Genomic DNA, 6,633 nt, shown 5'->3' with positions numbered 1-6,633 from the left:
ACTTTTGAAAAGGGAGCCACTTATTTGATTGTTGGCCCCCATTGCGGCAATCCTTTTCTCCTAACCCAGTCGACTTGGCCTTTGTACAGGCTCTTTAACTGGTAAACAACCTCTCACCCCTTACCATGGGGCGAGCCAGGTTGGGGGATCCCTTTCAGAAAAGGGGGCCCTCGGGACAATAATTGGCTTGTAAAAAGGCCACCTGATGGTGGGAACAAATTCTTCGTGGAAAAGCACCTAAACCAAGGGAGAAAAATCAGTAGAAAGGGAGGGGCAAAGGAAACTATAGGGACAGGATGGACTCAGAAAAAACCCTTTTCTTAAGGCTGGACCCTCCTACTTCTAACTTCCTTTCTTGTCCCTCCTTTTCCTCTTCCTCCTTTCACATAGGGAAGCATAAAGGACAATTTCCCTTCCTCTTTTCAATAAAACGGATTTGTGCAGACTGTGTGCAAAATCATCCCTTAGACGGGACCCCTCCAGGCCCAGGGCCCTTCACCTTTCTTTTTCCCCCCCTTCCCCCCCCCCATCCCCGACCAAACTGGCTGCATTCTCAGGGGCCAGGCCCCTCCTCCTGGGGCTTGGTGGGTCCCAAGTTGGGCTTCTCCTATCCAACAAACAGAGGTGGCAAAGGGCAACTTCCTTTTACCCTGACCTATGGAAAATCACCTCTTTTTCCCTCCCAGTATCAGGGCATATTGGGAAGATGGCCAGAACAGGAGGACCTTGGCCCTTTGAGAAAGGCTAATTTTGAAAGGGCCACTCTATTTGTTGGGCCCCATTGGGCAATCCTTTTCTCCCAACCCAGTCAACTTGGCCCGTTGTAACTCTTTTAACCCACAACTCTTCCACCCCCAGCCATGGGGCTGTTGCCCCTGGTGGGGGGATCCTTTCAAGGAAAGGGGTACTCCTCGGACAGTGTTGGCTTGTGGGAAACTTCCACCTGATGGTGGGACAATCTGTCATAAGAAAACCTATACCAAGGGAAAAACAGAAAAAAAGGACAAAAACAACAAAACAAAGATACTCAAAACCCTTTTCAACTCCCTTCCTACTTCTAACTTTTCCCTTTCCCCTCCTTTTCCTCCCTCCTTTCACAATAGGGAAGCAAAAGGACAATTTCTCCTTCCTCTGTTTCAATAAAAGGGTTTTTGCAACTTGTCAAAATCATCCCCTTAACCTCCTCCAAACCACCTGCCCACCTTTCTTTTATCCTACACCCCTTCCCCCTCCCCATCCCCCAGACCACCTGCATTGCCAGGAGGCAGCCCCTCCTGCCTGGGGCCTTGGGTGGATCCCTAAGCCGAGGGCGACTGGTCCCCTATCCAGACGAGACAGGAGGTGGACAAATGGGCAGTGATTCCGTTTCCCTGACCTGTCATGGGCAATCACCTCTTTTTCCCTCCCAGTATCAGGGATATTCGGGAAGATGGCCTGGAGAACAGGAGGACCTTGGCCCTTTGAGAAAGGCAACTTTTGAAGAGGGCCAGTTATTTGATTTTGGCCCCTTTGGGCAATCCGTTTTCCTATTACCCAGTGCAGACTTGGCCCTTTTGTACAGGCTGCTTTTAACTGGTGCCAGCAACTCTTGCAGCCCCCAGCCATGGGGGCTGTTAGCCCTGTGTTGGGGGATCCCTTTCAAGAAAGGGGTACCCCGGACAGTGTTGGCTTTGGGGGGCCACGACCATGGTGGACATAGTCTGTCGATGGAAAAGAGCCTATGAGCAAGGGGAGAGAAATAGAAATAGAAGGGGAGGGGGGCAAGAGAAAAACCTTAGGGGGAGATGGATCAGAGAAGCCTGGCTTTGGCGGCTGGACCCTTCCCTCTTTAATTCCTTTTCTTGTCCCTCCTTTTCCTCTTCCTCCTTTCACATAGGAAGCATAAAGGAAAGTTTGCTCCTTCCTCTGTTTCAATAAACGGGTATTTGTGCAGAGCTGTGCAAGGGAATCATCCTTAGACTGGGAGCTCCTCCAGGCCGGGGCCTGGCTCAGGCCTTTTTTATCCTGACAGGCCTCCTTCCCCCCCATCCCTAGACCAAGGGGCTGCATTCCGGTGGCGAGGCCCCTCCTGCCTGGGGCCTTTGGTGGTCCCCTTGCCGATGGGCGACTGAGTCCCCATCCAGACTGAGACAGGAGGTGGACAAATGGGCAGTGACTTCCTGTTACCCTGACCTGTCTGGAGCAATCACCTGCTTTTTCCCTCCCAGTACGGGTATTCGGGAAGATGGCCTGGAGAACAGGAGGACCTTGGCCCTTTGAGAAAGGCTAACTTTTGAAGAGGGGCCAGCTCTTTTGATTGTTGGCCCCCATTCGGCAATCCGTTTTCCTATTCCCAGGCAGACTTGGCCCGTTTGTACAGGCTTTTAACTGGTGCCACAATCTCTGCAGCCCCCTTAGCCATGGGGCTGTTAGCCCTGGTGTTGGGGGGATCCCTTTGGAAAGGGGTACCCCTCGGGAAAAAGTTGGCTTGGGAAAGGCTTGCGACCTGATGGTGGACATAGTCTGTCATGGAGAAAGCAGCCTATGAGCCAAGGGGAGAAATCAGGAAAAGAAAGGGAGGGGGCGAGGAGCGCCTAAGGAGCAGAATGGACTCAAGGCCTGGCTTTGGCTTAGAGCTTTTCCTTGCTAATTCCTTTTTGTCCCTCCTTTTCCTCTTCCTCCTTTCCAAACATAGGGGAAGCATTAAAGGACAAGTTTTTCCTCTTTTCCCATAAAACGGGTATTTGGAACTGTTTAAGGTCTCCCTTTAGCGGGGCTCCTCAGAGGGGTAGGGCCTTTCATCGAACCCCCTTCCCCTGCCCCATCCCTAGAAAGGCTGGCTGCATTGCTCAGGAGGCGAGGCCCCTCCTGCCTGGGGCCTTGGTGATCCCTACCAAATGGGGCCTGGTCTCCCATCCGGGACGGACAGGAGGTGGACAAATGGGCGTGACTTCCTGACCCTGCCTTAACAATCACCTGCCCTCCCATTCAGGGCTATTGGGAAGATGGCCTGAGAACAGGGAAACCTTGGGAAAAGGAAATTTTTGGAAGGGAAAGCCTATTTGATTTTGCCCCATTCGGAACCGTTTTTCCTAACCCCAGTGAACTTGGCCCCGTTTTGGGGCTGCTTTTAACGTTTGCCTCTCAGCCCCAGCCAGGGGCTGGCCCTGGTTTGGGGTCCCTAAGGAAAGGGGGTACCCTCGGACATGTTGGCTTTGGGGAAAGGCGGCACCTGATGGACTGTTGTTGGAAAAGCCCTATGAGCCAAGGGAGAGAAATCAGGTAGAAGGGAGGGGCAAAGGAACCATGGGGGAGATGGACTCAGGAAAGCCTGGCTTTTGGCTTGGCTGGACCCTCCCACTTGCCTTTTCCTTTTCTTGTCCCTCCTTTCCTCTTCCTCCTTTCACAAAGAAGCATAAAGACAATTTGTCCTTCCTTGTTTCAATAAACTTTTGTGCAGACTGGGCGGAATCCCCCTTGACTGGGGTCCCCAGGCCAGGGCCCGCCGGCCTTTTTTGTATCCCGAAGGCCTCCTTCCCCCCTGCCCCCATCCCGACCAAGGCTGGTGCATTGCCAGGTAGAGCCCTTGCCTGGGGCCTTGGTGGAGTCCCTGCCGATGGGGACGGTCTCCCTATCAGACTGAGACAGGAGGTGGACAAATGGGCAGTGATTCCGTTTACCCTGACCGTCATGGGCAATCACCGCTTTCCCTCCCCAGATCAGGGTATTCGGAAGATGGCCTGGAGGAACAGGAGGACCTTGGCCCTTTGAAAAGGCTAAATTTTTTGAAGAAGACCAGCCTATTTTGGCCCCCCTTCGGAACCGTTTTTCTCCAACCCAGTCAGCTTGGCCCGTTTGTAAGGCTGCTTTTAACGGCCAGAACTTCTGCAGCCCCTTAATGGGGCTTTGCCCTGGTGTTGGGGGATCCCTTTCAAGGGAAAGGGGTACCCCTCGGGACATAAGTTGGCTTGTGGGGAAAGGCTCGACGACCTGATGGTGGACATGTCTGTCGATGGAGAAAGGCCTATAAAGGGAAGAAACAGGAAAAAAGAGGAGGGGCAAAGGCAGCACTATAGGGGCGAGATGGACCAGAAACCTGGCCTTTGGCTTAGACGGACCCTCTCTCCTAACTTCCTTTTCTTGTCCCTCCTTTTCCCTTCCTCCTTTCACAATAGGGCTAAAGGAAAGTTTCCCTTTCCCTCTGTTTCCTAAAACGGGTTTTGTGCAGAGCTGTGTCAAGGTCATCCCTTAGACTGGGAGTCCCCGACCAGGGTGGCTCAGGCCTTTCGTCCTGACGGCCTCCCCCCCTGCCCCATCCCTAGACCAAGGCTGGCTGATTGCTCAGGTGGCGAACCCCTCCTGCCTGGGGCCTTGGTGATCCCCTTGCCATGGGCACTGGTCTCTTTCCAGACTGAGACAGGAGGTGGACAAATGGGCAGGACTTCCTGTTACCCGACCTGTCATGGAGCAATCACCTGCTTTTTCCCTCCCAGTATCAGGGCATATTCGGGAAGATGGCCTGGAGAACAGGAGGACCTTGGCCCTTTTGAGAAGGCTAACTTTTGAAGAGGGCCAGTCATTTGATTTTGGCCCCATTCGGAATCCGTTTTCCTATTACCCAGTCAGACTTGGCCCCGTTTGTACGGCTGCTTTTAACTTTGGTGCAACTCTGCAGCCCCCAGCCATGGGGCTGTTAGCCCTGTGTTGGGGGATCCCTTTCAAGAAAGGGGGTCCCTCGGACAGTGTTGGCGGGGGGAAAGGCTTGACGACCTGATGGTGGACATATTGTCGATGGAGAAAGCAGCCTAAGGCCAAGGGAGAAATAGAAATAGAAGAGGGAGGGGCAAAAGAGCCACTATAGGGACAGAGATGGACCAGAGAAGCCTGGTTTTGGCTTGAGTGGACCCTCTCCACTTGCTAACTTCCTTTTCTTGTCCCTCCTTTTCCTCTTCCCTCCTTTCACAATAGGAAGAAAAGGACAATTGTCCTTCCTCTGTTTCACATAAAAAGGGTATTTTGCAGAGCTGTGGCGGAATCATCCCCTTAGACTGGGGCCCTCAGGCCAGGGCCGGCCCAGGCCTTTCTTTGTTCCTACACCTCCTTCCCCCCGCCCCACCCTAGACCAAGGCTGGCTGCATTGCCGGTAGGCGGAGCCCCTCCTGCCTGGGGCCTTGGTGGATCCCTTTCCGATGGCACGGTCTCCTATCCAATGAGACAGGAGGTGGACAAACAGTGACTTCCTTTTTACCCTGACCTGTCCGGGAACACCCCTTTTTTCCCTCCCAGTATCAAAGGGGCATATTCGGGAAGATGGCCTGGAGAACAGGAGGACCTTGGCCCTTTGAAAGGCTAAATTTTTGAAGGGAGCCAGCTCTTTTATTGTTGGCCCCCCATTTGAATTTTTCTCTATACCCAGTGCAGACTTGCCCCGTTTGTACAGGCTGCTTTTTAACTGGTGCCAAACTCTTGCAGCCCCCTTAGCCATGGGGTGTTGCCCTGGTGTTGGGGGGAATCCTTTCAAGGAAAGGAGGGGTACTCCCCGGGGAGTAAGTTGGCCTTGGAGGAGGGCTTTGGCCGCCTGACGGTGGGGCCAAGTTTGGGATGAAGAAGGAAACCTATGAGCCAAGGGAGAAATCAGGAAATGAAGGGTGGGTGGCAGACAGCAGCACTACAGGGGCAGAGATGGATCAGGCCATCTTGGGTGTATTTCCTTTCCAACTAGCTCTAGCTTGTCCTTTTCCTCATTTCAATGAAGGAAGCCCAAGGGACAAGATTGTCTTCCTCATTTCATTAAAATGGGTATTTGTGCAGGCTGTGTGCAAGGGGTCATCCCTAACTAGCTCCTCCAGGCCAGGGCCTGCCTTAGGCCTTTCTACACCCCCCCCCCCTTCCTTTCCCCAGGCCCCGGCGGCTGATTGCCGGTGGCTGCCTGAGTCCCCCCCGGGGCCTTGGGTGGAGTTCCTAAAGCCTATGGCAGGTGCTCCAGATTCAAACAGGTGTTGACAAAGGGAGACGGTTTCCTGTTTCCCCTCCATGGCAACCAGGTTCAGGGTGTTCCAGTTGTGGGCTCCATAGGATTTCTGTGTGTTTCCTGGTGTTTGTAAATGCTGGGAGAGGTTTGGGGCAGATTCTTCTTTTGGGGCCGTGGGTGGAGTGTGGGTTGATAAAATTTGGGGTCCTTCTCCCCAAAGGGCATGATGTCGATGGGGGAAGGAAGGCCCCATTGGCAGAGACTTATTGGGAAGGGGAGCCCCTTGGGAGGGCCAATGTTTTTGTCACTTGGTTTTACCATTTGGATGTGTTTTGGGTGTCTTTGTCCCAAAAGGGCAACTCCACCTTGACTGGGGAGGAGGAATGCCTTGTGCCATTGACAAGGTTTCTGTTGGGCAAGGGAGCCCACTCTTGATAGAGATATTATTTTTAAAGTTGGGTCGGGTAGGTTGGTAATTTTGGGGGTCCTTTCTCGTGGAAGGGATTATGACTGGGAAAGGAGTGCCCTGACCCATTGGATGGCCCTGGGGATCCAAGGGCCATCCTTCAGCCCTCCCTTCCCTTTTGTAGGCATAAGAGGACTTTTGCCCTGGATTTTGGGGGGGCCTTTCCTGAAAGACAACCGCTTTTCTTGGATGACAGCAAACTTGGCCATTGGCACAG

This window comes from Sarcophilus harrisii, chromosome 4 (genome assembly GCF_902635505.1).
Source record: "Sarcophilus harrisii chromosome 4, mSarHar1.11, whole genome shotgun sequence".
NCBI lineage: Eukaryota > Metazoa > Chordata > Mammalia > Dasyuromorphia > Dasyuridae > Sarcophilus > Sarcophilus harrisii.
Note: the sequence above shows the minus strand (reverse complement) of the source record.